The 10,744-nt window shown below is 37.8% G+C and overlaps 2 long non-coding RNA genes across 2 annotated transcripts; one reads left to right on the top strand and one right to left on the bottom strand.

The window, feature by feature from the left end:
- Nucleotides 1–3,248: 3,248 nt before the first annotated feature.
- Nucleotides 3,249–6,889, top strand: LOC147836318 (uncharacterized). The gene is made up of 3 exons (XR_015493591.1): nt 3,249–3,468; nt 6,260–6,333; nt 6,434–6,889. It is a non-coding gene; the product is annotated as an uncharacterized LOC147836318 (long non-coding RNA).
- LOC147836317 (uncharacterized) lies at nt 6,328–8,580 on the bottom strand. The gene is made up of 3 exons (XR_015493593.1): nt 8,361–8,580; nt 7,691–7,731; nt 6,328–6,812 (listed from the first exon to the last, which is right to left on the bottom strand). It is a non-coding gene; the product is annotated as an uncharacterized LOC147836317 (long non-coding RNA).
- Between the last annotated feature and the right edge of the window lie 2,164 nt (nt 8,581–10,744).

Here is a 10,744-nt window from a genome sequence, read left to right as displayed (position 1 = left end):
CCCTGGCACATTGTGACATTAAGTATTGGAACATGCATTAACAAAGGCGCTTCCATTCACAATCATCCATACACTTATGAAGACTCCTCCCACGAATATCAGCCAATACAATTAATCATGTCTGCTGTACTTGTGCCATGTTGCTAAGATTTCATTTCTATTTCTCTCTTGTTTTCCATTTTAGAGTTCAAGACTGCCAGCTCCTGAAACTGCCCTCATTCAACCCATCACACTCTTCATCCATTCCTAATGCATTTACACTCTTTGCAAAGATACTTTCTGCCTATACAGCCCACACCCTTGATACCATATTCACATATCCCCCCCCCCCCCCCATTTACTCTTCATATCACTATTGACAATATTTAGCACTCATAACGCTCCAATGCTGACTATCATTTGTACTTCCGCTATAGCAGAGTCGCTCCGCCGAGCCTCATTCTCCTTCTGCACCCCCCCCCCCCCCCTCTTCTTCCCATTTATAGATGACACAACCGCCCTGTCTCATGATTCTGATTTAAGAGATGCTTATAGCAGTTCTTTGCTCCACAGGTATCCCCCAGATCAACTCCCAGTCACTCTTACACAGGGTGTCTCCGGAGTATCAGAAGGTGTTGGGGGCTGATAAGTCAATATAGAGGAGTTTGAGGGCTTAAAGTATTAGAAAGTCTTAGATTCCTTTACAAGGTAATACATTTATTGTTGTACAAGGTATCATCATATGACTGTGTTCAAGCCGTGAATATCAGGATACTAGGTAGTTACGTAATCAGTAAAATTCTACTAAGGTTTGACAGCTTGCCGCTTGTTTACTGCAACACTATCAGTCTGCAGCTCTATAGGTGACAAACTGTCGAATCAGCTAGATTTTAATATACATGTGTCTGTATTCGAATGTTTAGTTGGATTCATTTGTTACATTTTAATATTCAGTAAATATTCCGTAAGATAAATCTCGCCAGCTTTTTTGATTGAAAATGGTGATAAGGTCTTTAAATGTGTGGGAAAAGTATTAAAGTGTGGAATTACTTCTCTTATTCCTGTATACTATGTTTCAGAATATGAGCAGCCATCACAGAAGTACAAAGGGCAGCAACAAATCCAGATCCTAGAAAGGTGGTCACCTGATGCCTTCAAGACATGCGTCCTAGCCACAGGCCCCCCATAGAAGCCCAGATGGCTCTTGTCAGCCATAATCCCACATCCACTCAAGGGCGAGGGCATGACCCAGCCACCTTACCTTCTTCTTTTTCTTCCTTCTAGCCTGAGTAACACTCAGTTTCCTCCCCCAGCCACATAGGTAATTGGAGTTTCATCCAAGCCCCCCGTCACCCCGCCACCCTGGCCGTTTCCGCTGGAGTCTTCACAGCCCCCTCCCATTTCCCGACTCCTGCCGGACCCCGCCCCCCCTAAAGCTCTGACTTCCGCAGAAGTGTTACCCCGAGCTACGACCCCTGCAGGGGTCGTCTCACCGTCCCTTCCAGGCCTTAGCAATCTTTATTTATATATATATATCTATATACACCTGTACATAGATATATATTTATAATAGCGCTGTCACTCCCCCGCTCCATCTCCTAACGGAGTGTTCCTCGAGCACCTAACTTATCCCGTCACCCTCTAACAGGAGTCTTCACTGTCCAAATCCCCTTTCCCAGACTCCTGCTAGAGTAGGCCAGCTTGCCCTGTTCCCTGGGCGCCGACCCCCGCAGGGGTCAGTCACTGCCCCCCCCAGGCCACTGAAACTCATTATATATGTATATCTATGGACTTTCGTTTATAGATATATATTTATATAGAGCGCTGTCACTCCCCGCTCCATCTCCAGTCGGAGTGTTCCACGAGCATCGACTCCAGCAAGAGTCTGCCCAAACTTGCCACTCACCCTCTAGCAGAAATCTCCACCGCCCAAATCACACTTCACGATTTCTGCTAGAGATGGCAAAATAAAAAATTGCTGCACCCAACTCCCGCAGCGCCCATTCTGACTCACAGAAGTCTCCTGATCACCCCCTCCAGGCCTTAGATTATCCCATTATATATATATATATATATATTTATATACTCTCTCATATATACATATATATTTATATATAGCGCTGCCACTTCCCTGCTCTATCTCCGTTTGGAGTGTTCCTCGAGCATTTTTGACTCTTAATGAGCCAACCCCGCCCACCCCTTATGGCCCCCCTTCACTAGTATGAAGGTAAATCAGTTGCGTAACTCGAGAGCTTGCAAATGTAAATGTGAGCACTTGTGATAATAATATTTGTATGTGTAGGTTGAAATGTACACTTACAGCTCTGATGTGAACAGCTGAATCCCTCGATTTGCGCACACACACAACAATCCACACACTTGTGATTTAAATTGGAAGTTGCAGATTAATAGTTGTGTATTTGTAAAATGTCATTTACAAATACAAAATGACAGACACACGTGTGCACGGCAAATTTGATTGCATCTTATCTCTACAACCACAGGTCGGCACTCACAACCTCTCAGTTTTGTCAGTACAACTACAAATCTCCCGCGCTCTGACTTTTGCTACACATCTCCCGCGATCTATGAAGGTATTTTTGGTGCAAAACTCCCAAGCAGCTGTAAAAGTGTCATTTGTAGTTGTAAAAAATAGCCACACATGTGTATCAGTAAATTTGTACTCGCAGAGCAAATTTGCAAATGCGTATCAGTAAATTTGTACTCGCAGAGCAAATTTGCAAATGTGTAGGTATTTTTTGTCTCCAACAAACACAACGCAACATTTACACCTGCACAAATTCTTCAGTACAGGTGCACAAATCCCATCGGACGAATCACAAATGCAGAAACTCATCCGCTCATGTTCTTTGCTACTATTGTTGCAGTGAATATGGTGCAAAACACATTCACACACCTGCATCCAGAAATGTGAAGTCACAGACAAAACTTGCACATCTGTAGATTAGAATGTGTATCCGCACAAAGAGAGCTGAACGTGTGTAGAATGTTTGATTATTTTTTTTCTAAGCACGAACACAAATATGTTCCTGCAACTGCTCAAATCTGCCGCTACGAGTCTCAAGCGCTGTTTTTCACTTGCAAATCTACATTTCGCTCTCTCGCTCTTCTGCACCAAACATCACTGTGACATTTGGTGCAAAAGTTACTTGTGTATCTGCCAACCAAAACGTGGGCTCTCAGAGAAATTCAGCCAATAGGGGATGGGGCGTGACGTCACCGCTCTAGCGCTGCGGAGGCTGAACGGCGAAACCGAAACCCCCTTTGCGAGATTCGCTGCATCTATACCTGATTTGCGTTCAAAAATGCCTGCTTAATTATTTCATAGTAGGAGCAAACATGCCTTAAGAAAAGGAGTAGGTTTGAAACTTTAGTAACCATAAAAAGTACGCCAGGTGGATGCCTTTCTACTCCAGGAAGCCGCAGCCTACGGCCTGAAGGAGGAAGAGGACGCGGTCAGTTTGAAATGTGAGTATTAAACCAAAGACAGTTCTTTGTGTTAAACTCGTATTTGTTGAGCTACTGTACAGTGCACTGTAGAATTGCTGAGGGTGTAAAGAGGCTTTAAATTATAGTCTATTTTATTTCGCTGTAAATGTTGACTGTGTAATCTTACGGTCTCCAGTCAGCACATATAAAGTAACGTTTCAAAGGTAAAAAAGATTATTATCAAATGTCTGACAGAAAAATGTGAAGTATTGCAGATCACAAGACTAAACAGACATCTGAGTGAGTGATGTATTTGTGCTGATGTAGAATCTGCTGTCAATTGACTGTTGCCAATACTGTTTAAATTAGATACATGTATTCTTACTAAAAGAGAATAAAGGGTCATTTGTTTAATCTGTGCATCAGTATATAGTTGATCACTTGAGGATTTGTGACCGCGTGAGCTTAAAAAAAACACGTTTTGGCAAGCCAGACTCATTAACAATCTTGATTAAAATATTAGATAAATATTAATTAAATATTAAATTAAATATTAGATTTAAATATAAAAAATATTAGTTTTAATAATTTTAATCAATTCAGGCTGCAAAAGATGAAAGAGAAAGTAATTCAACATAGAGCGCAGATTTCTGTGCGCATCACGCGTCTGAACGCGCATTACCAAATGCACCTCCCTTTAATATCAGTTCATGCAGTCGTATTTCATACAATAGAAAGTCTTAAAGAACACAAACAGTTAAACAGCACTGTGAGATAATCAGGAGATGTATTGGGCCCGCTTAAACATTATAGCATTTTTCTCACGGAAAGAGCAAATATTAATTAGTCTGTTAATGACGCACAGAAACGGACAGATCACAGGCAGTTTCAGTAGTAAAGTTCGTGCAAAGTGCAACATACACAATTCAAACACCAGTGCAAAGCACTTTGTTGCAGTTTGTGTCAAAAACATCAATATTTTATATAGACACATATCCACACATAATCTTGCTTTCGCTTTGCTCTCTCTAAATGCGCGCTCTTCTCTTGACGCGCGCTGCTGTGTGTACCTCATCTGTAAATTTGGAGATGTTAGTAACTGAACTCATTTCAATATCACTGACTCGATTTATTAGATACGAAAGCCGTGTAACGTGCTATCGATTGACGTTTTGTCTTTTTCCCCCTTTAAATCTCTCAAATTATCATATGTGATCTCTCTGTTATTGGACTTTTTAACTGATAAGGGAAAAACGTCAAAATCATACACAAGATATCTTAAACTGTTACTGTTCACTGCTGTGCTCAACAATAGTGCAATACAATATTAAAAATTCAGAATTCAATAATGAATAGAATAAATCTTGATAATTCAAGATGTTTCAGGGAGCAGGTCGACGCACACAGAGCGCCATGATAAAGCACATGAAACGCCATGTGTGTGTTTATTAAAACATGTTATATGCGAAATAAATTAGATTTTTTTTTGATAGGCTATAAATGATACTGTATTAGCTATCACTAATAAGTAGGCTAATATGCAAAGAAAATCTGCTATTCAAAAATTTGTTTGTTAGTTATAAAAAAATATTAATGTCCATATTGGCTCTGGTGCATTAAATAATAATAACAACATTAAGATTTTTTTTTAAATGACAAATTATAGAAAATAGTATGGAATGTTGAAATTCTTTAAAGGTATCATCTTAAGGTTGTAAATTCCAACACTAAAGTTAAAACATATTTAATTTTTATAATTCAGCTTTTGCTGTACAAATGATTAAATGTTTTAGGGAATAAAAAGTTTTATATTGTTTGTCAACTCTGTCATGGATGACTTTAGTAATGTTTAGAAATAATAATAAATCATAGCAAGAAAAATCGTAATGTGTAGTTACTAAATTTAAACTGAATTGACAGTAATTTAGTTTTACAACTTTTTAGCAAAACCTTTTACTTGCTATAACGGCAAAGATCACATGATACTAATGAAATCAGGCTTAAAATATTTTTTTATTTGTAAAATATGTGATTGATGAAATATTCAGTTTTCCTTTTGTAATTGTGATAATAATAGCATTGACAGTTTACAGTTTAAACATTTAAAATTAAAATATTGGTGAATTTTTCTTTAAAGAAAAGCAAAATAAATTATTTTTGCATGATGGAAATATGTACTGGCTAATTTGTAAATCAAGAAACCGTGATTTTTGGTAATGTGATCTTTGAAAATGATTAACACATTTTATAAATAAATAATCAAAAATGTAACAATGTAATGTAACAATTTTTTTTAAAAGCTGAAAAAAGGATGGCTTTGGTCACTAAATGTACCTGCAACTACAGAATCACCCATATAGTTCATGGAGAGCAACATGTTTTTCTGGAGTTTTCTTGCAAAACTTGGAAACATCACGAAAGCAAGCAAACAGTGACATAAATAGAATCTGCAGTACAAATACTAGTTTTAAAATAAAAGTTAGTTTGCTTTATCAGAATGACAGAGAATACTATAAATTATTTTATTATATATATATATATATATATATATATATATATATATATATATATATATATATATATATATATATATATAATTTGTTTATTTTTTTAATTTGCCCACCCTAAAGTTCCAAGCTGGAGCCGGGCCTGATGACAGAGGTGATTTATTCTAGTCTCTATGTTACAGGGAGGCTTTTATTGAGTACAGTACAGAAAATAAAAAAACATATTTTACATTTGCTATTTATTATTATTATTAGTTATTGTATTTTCAAACAGTGATTACATCAGCTTTCTGATTAATGTTGTGTGTGTGCTTTTTCTGCAGAGCTGTTGTGATAGAGCTGGACCTGTAGACAAGGGAACTAACACATTTGAGGAAAAAAGAATCCAAAATAAGAGGTAGGATAATTTTATTACTAGCACTACAGAAATCAAATGACACATTGTACAGTAAAATGACATTGTTTTTTATGTTTTGTTTGATCTGAAATATCTGCAGATTGGTGTGTGTGGTGAGGGTAAAGAAGTCCACATGCAGCAGCATCTTGGAAATGCTGTAATGCAGGGGTGCCCAAACTCAGTTCTGGACAGCTGGTGTCCTGCAGAGTTTAGAGTCAACTTCAACTAAACTCTGCAAGACAGCAGCAGTTCTAGACTGAGTTTAGCCACTCCTGTTCTCCTGTAGCGAACTGAACGAGACCCTGCATCAGTCCACCTGCCCTTGTGTCCTCATCTGGACCAGATGTTGCTGTGGTCTCTTCATCATCCGTATCTCGGGCATGGACTGCCATGCATCACCGTCCTGTTTCAGTCTGACTGCAGCAATGAGGGATGTGATGATGGCGAAGTCCCTCTGATCATCTGAAGAACTGGCCCAGCTGTGTGGAGATACAGCAAAACATGGGCTTCTGTCTGTAATACATCACTGTTAGAATAAAGCTTGGTTTCATGTGTTGGTGACTTGTATTTATTTGTCATGATTACTCATATTCATTCTTTTAATAATATAATTATGTTTCTGTTTGTTTTCAATAAATAATGATAATACTTTCAATATTGTATGCATTTCCATTGTTTAACAGAAATGTAAGAAAATAAGATTCATTGTCTAGTGACTAGTAGTAGATTTACTTAGTTAATTGTCCACATTTATCATTACTAGCAATACATTCTTGGTAAAAATGTTAAGTAAACATACATTTTTTGGAGTGTAAAATGAATCATAAAACATGGTAGCGTTAGTTATTAAGGTAAAGATGGTTTATATTTGCATTTAAACATTTTAATGGTCCCTATATTGTTTACCATGGTACTTTAAATATTTGGTCTGAATGACTTCAAAACAACATTAGAACTAATATTTATTTGACTGTGGACAGTGCTGTATTTTGATAGTCATTGGCTGCTAATATGATTTCCCTATATAGAATTTGAAAATCTTTTTCTGAAATTAAATTATTAAGAAGAAAGTCAGAATGTGCAACTATAAAACCAACTTCACCTCAATGCATTGGATGCACCCTGGTCTGCCATTTTTCTAAAATAAATATAGCTTATGAATTAAATAGTTTAATCATATTATGTGATAAGACTAAATAGCAAACATGACATTAGGGCAAGCAAGCCAAGTTACCTTTCGTAAAACAAGAATTGTTATCCTAGGTATGAATACTGATCACTAACATAGTTATATTTAAACTAACATCAAACTGTACAACTATAAGTGGTTTTAAAAAATGAAGCAATGAAAACGTACCTTAATTGTATTGCTGCTTTCAGGATTTCATCGATTCAGCTCTGCAGAAAAAGCACACACACACCAGTAATCAGAAAGCTAATGTAAACACTGTTTGAAAATACAATAACTAATAATAAATAGCAAATGTTAAATATGTTTTTGTAGTTTCTGTACTGTACTCAATAAAAGCCTCGCTGTAACATAAAGACTAGAATAAATCACCTCTGATTCACATGCTCAAATAACATGTTGGTGTAGTTGCTGATGTAACACAAACCTTACTCAAGTGATCAACTATATACTGATGCACAGATTAAACAAATGACCCTTTATTCTCTTTTAGTAAGAATACATGTATCTAATTTAAACAGTATTGGCAACAGTCAATTGACAGCAGATTCTACATCAGCACAAATACATCACTCACTCAGATGTCTGTTTAGTCTTGTGATCTGCAATACTTCACATTTTTCTGTCAGACATTTGATAATAATCTTTTTTACCTTTGAAACGTTACTTTATATGTGCTGACTGGAGACCGTAAGATTACACAGTCAACATTTACAGCGAAATAAAATAGACTATAATTTAAAGCCTCTTTACACCCTCAGCAATTCTACAGTGCACTGTACAGTAGCTCAACAAATACGAGTTTAACACAAAGAACTGTCTTTGGTTTAATACTCACATTTCAAACTGACCGCGTCCTCTTCCTCCTTCAGGCCGTAGGCTGCGGCTTCCTGGAGTAGAAAGGCATCCACCTGGCGTACTTTTAATGGTTACTAAAGTTTCAAACCTACTCCTTTTCTTAAGGCATGTTTGCTCCTACTATGAAATAATTAAGCAGGCATTTTTGAACGCAAATCAGGTATAGATGCAGCGAATCTCGCAAAGGGGGTTTCGGTTTCGCCGTTCAGCCTCCGCAGCGCTAGAGCGGTGACGTCACGCCCCATCCCCTATTGGCTGAATTTCTCTGAGAGCCCACGTTTTGGTTGGCAGATACACAAGTAACTTTTGCACCAAATGTCACAGTGATGTTTGGTGCAGAAGAGCGAGAGAGCGAAATGTAGATTTGCAAGTGAAAAACAGCGCTTGAGACTCGTAGCGGCAGATTTGAGCAGTTGCAGGAACATATTTGTGTTCGTGCTTAGAAAAAAAATAATCAAACATTCTACACACGTTCAGCTCTCTTTGTGCGGATACACATTCTAATCTACAGATGTGCAAGTTTTGTCTGTGACTTCACATTTCTGGATGCAGGTGTGTGAATGTGTTTTGCACCATATTCACTGCAACAATAGTAGCAAAGAACATGAGCGGATGAGTTTCTGCATTTGTGATTCGTCCGATGGGATTTGTGCACCTGTACTGAAGAATTTGTGCAGGTGTAAATGTTGCGTTGTGTTTGTTGGAGACAAAAAATACCTACACATTTGCAAATTTGCTCTGCGAGTACAAATTTACTGATACGCATTTGCAAATTTGCTCTGCGAGTACAAATTTACTGATACACATGTGTGGCTATTTTTTACAACTACAAATGACACTTTTACAGCTGCTTGGGAGTTTTGCACCAAAAATACCTTCATAGATTTACCTTCATACACTAGTCTCCACCCAACCCCCTCCCCCGCTCTGGCTTCCACAGGAGTCAGTTTCAAACTTTGCTCCAACTGGAGCCCCCTACTCTTTCTTCATTCCTTAATTACTATATCCAGCAGCCGGATATAGTAAAAACTTTCTAGCTTTTTGGGGGAAATTCTTTGAAATACTTGGCTGCTGTCCCGAGCTAGAGGCATTTTTTGGGGAGCGATCGAGACCTACCTGATCTCGGTTCTCCTGATATGCTTCTAGACCGGGCGGGAGCCCTGGGCTCAAATATCTCCGAGCTCAGGGTTCTCTCCCGGGAAAGCATGCCAAACCTGCTATAAGTGCCAAGCATATCTAAGTGGGAACTCTTGAAGTGAAGTTTCATAAACTAATTTCGAGAGGAGCACGTGATATGATTGTGCACTGCTGGCCACTCATCCATAATCAGTAATAATCCAATCAGAATGATCCTAGCTTAGTATAAATGGATCACTTTCTCCCCATTGCACTATCTTCATTTTGGAAGAATCCCCCCTTCCACCCCATCTCCTCCTTTTTCTCCCCTTCTAAAGGGGGAGCGATCGAGACCTACCTGATCTCGGTTCCCCTGATATGCTTCTAGACCGGGCGGGAGCCCTGGGCTCAAATATCTCCGAGCTCAGGGTTCTCTCCCGGGACAGCATGCCAAACCTGCTATAAGTCCCAAGCATATCTAAGTGGGAACTCTTGAATACAGAATTTATACTGTTTTTCAGTTTTTATTGAATTTTAAGCCTATACTATTGTCTTCAATTAATAATTTTAACTAATATTTTACAACAACAAAAGTATCTATATCGGCAATTTAGGACAAAATATAATGCAAAAGATACAGAATTTATCACGTGAAAGATCATGTACATGTTTTGTAGGTTGTAGTCACGCCTATATATGTTGCTTTAAGCATAGAATAAATGTATAACAGTTTTTCTTAGTCACTTTGGCACATTTCTCAGATCAGAATTGAAATTGGCAAAACAGTAGGCCTAGTAGTAGTGCATTTCTCAAAACAATGCATATAATTAGCAAAACACCTTGAACATGTCAGTGGCTTCAGAATGACAAGTCCTTGTGTCATTGTGTATGGATAAGACAGTCAAATTACTTTGTAGTCATGTTGTCAATATCAGTGTACTCTGTTGGGCTGTTTTGATCTAAGCTATAGCAATATTTTTTGGCTGTTTGTACTGTAATTTGTTAAAAGATTATGTCATTGTGAAACAGATAGGAAAAGACACCACTGCATAACACAAAGAAAAAACAAAAGCAGAAACGTGAACATAGGACAACCTCCTTTTAGACCTTCATTAAAAAAGTCAAGATTTAACTGGGAGAAATTGACAAATTGTGGAAAGATTTAGATCAAAAAGTCTAATGGAAATGTATGAAAAAGTCATTATGACAAAATATGGCAACTTGTTCAGCCATTTTGCATGTAAAGAC

Source organism: Danio rerio, chromosome 6 (genome assembly GCF_052040795.2).
Source record: "Danio rerio strain M-AB ecotype USA chromosome 6, GRCz13ab, whole genome shotgun sequence".
Classification (NCBI taxonomy): Eukaryota; Metazoa; Chordata; class Actinopteri; order Cypriniformes; family Danionidae; genus Danio; species Danio rerio.
Note: the sequence above shows the minus strand (reverse complement) of the source record. Positions and strands in the feature narration are given on the sequence as shown.